General features: G+C 73.9%; 1 protein-coding gene across 1 annotated transcript in view; it reads right to left on the bottom strand.

The window, feature by feature from the left end:
- The window catches only part of LOC109307409 (selenoprotein Pb-like), a 4,686-nt gene extending 4,531 nt beyond the window's left edge, over positions 1-155 (bottom strand). The window contains exon 1 of the mRNA XM_019531330.1: positions 82-155. The gene's annotated coding sequence lies outside the window, so the exon portion shown is untranslated. The remainder of the gene's footprint in view (positions 1-81) is intronic.
- Positions 156-1,564: the final 1,409 nt, after the last annotated feature.

The raw sequence follows: 1,564 nt of genomic DNA on the forward strand, positions 1-1,564 counted from the left end.
GCCTCTCGCCCCCACCCCAAGCCCTGGGGCTGCTGGGCCCCCCGCGCTTCCCCGAGGTGGAAAAGAGAGGAGATACTCTGCCTGCGCCTGGAGGCACCTCGGCTGGTCCTGGGCTGGGCTGCGCCGCGCGCTCCACCGAGCTCCTGCTTCCTTTTATTTCCCAGCCCAGCTCTCTCCACCCAGGGGGAGGGAGGGACAGGGAGGGCTGCAGCCCCTGCCCCTGCCCCTGCCCCAGAGGAAAAACAACACGGCGGAGACGGCACTCGCTGGTGCCGCGTGACTTGTCCCTTCAAAGGCTTCCCAGCCCCGGACCCAGGCCGTGCCAGGGCGCGAGCCCAGGGCGAGCGGCTGGGATCTGCCCAGGCCCCGGGCAGCCAGCACAGGAGATCTGCTGCAAGAAACCAAACCGCTGCTGGAAAAGCAGCACCCTCCGGCGCACCCGGCTGCCGGGCCCTGCCCGTCTGGGCTAGCCAAGTGGCCAGGTGGAGCCGGGCCCCTCTTCTACGCTCCGGGACGGCACCCCGAGGGTGCAAGACACCCGGGATGCGGCCCCCGCCCTCGCGCACCCCTCGGCGCCGTCGGCAGGGGAGGAGGAAGACCGCTCCACGCCCCTCGGTCCCCCCAGGCGTCCGGGGGTACCAGCCCTGCCCCGGCACCCCGACCCTCGCCGGAGGGGCAGGCTGCCCCGCGCCAAAAGAGGCCTCGCCTGCCCTGTCTAACGCAGCCATCGACCGCAAAGCACGCCCCACGAACCCCCCTCGGATGGGGAACCCGCGGCAGGGATCTACCCCAAAGGAGACACCCGCGACGGCAGGACCCCAGAGCCCCCCTTCCCCGCGCGCTAGCTGCCCGGCGGTCCTCGGGGGCAGACCAGCTCCGCGCCCTCGGGCGGCAGCGGGGAGCTGAAGCCCCCTCAGTCTCGGCAGCGCCCAGGCCAACGGGGGGGGCTCGCGGCCCGGCTGCCGGGGAGGGGAGGCAAATACGTGAGCGGTTCGCTGCACCGGGCTCGGGGCAAACCCCCGAGAAGCCGGCGCGGGGCGTCGGGGCCAGAGTCCCCCGTCCCTCCCCGCCCGGCGCGGGGGCCGCGTCCCTACCGCCCCAGGGCCGCGAGCTGCCGGGCCCAGCCCCGCTGCAGGGCTCAGCTCGAGGGGAGCCTCCCCCGGCCGCAGCAGTACAGGGTCTCTGATATGCAACGGAGGGGGCCCGGGGCCCCACTTAAACTCACTTAACTTAACCCGGGATAAGGGGCACGAGCTGCCCCGCAGAGCGGACACACATCACCCCCCCCCCGCGGCAAAGTGACCCCGCTTCGCTCTGTCCCACGCACGCCTGGCCCCGCCCCCGCCCCCGCCGGGCAGCCCGAAGCCCGGGGTTAACCCCCACCCCTGCTTTAACCCGGGATAGGCTCTGCCCGCCCGGGACGTGCCCGGCCTCGCCCCCTTGTCGCCCCGGGGCAGCCAATGGGCAAACGGCCCCCCGCCTGCCCTACTGCGGGGTAGGCGCTGCAGCAGGCGCCCCCGCCCCTGCCCCGCGCTAAGCGCCCGCACCGCCCCTTTCCGCCCCG

Source organism: Crocodylus porosus, unplaced genomic scaffold (genome assembly GCF_001723895.1).
Source record: "Crocodylus porosus isolate Cpor-Errol unplaced genomic scaffold, CroPor_comp1, whole genome shotgun sequence".
Classification (NCBI taxonomy): domain Eukaryota; kingdom Metazoa; phylum Chordata; order Crocodylia; family Crocodylidae; genus Crocodylus; species Crocodylus porosus.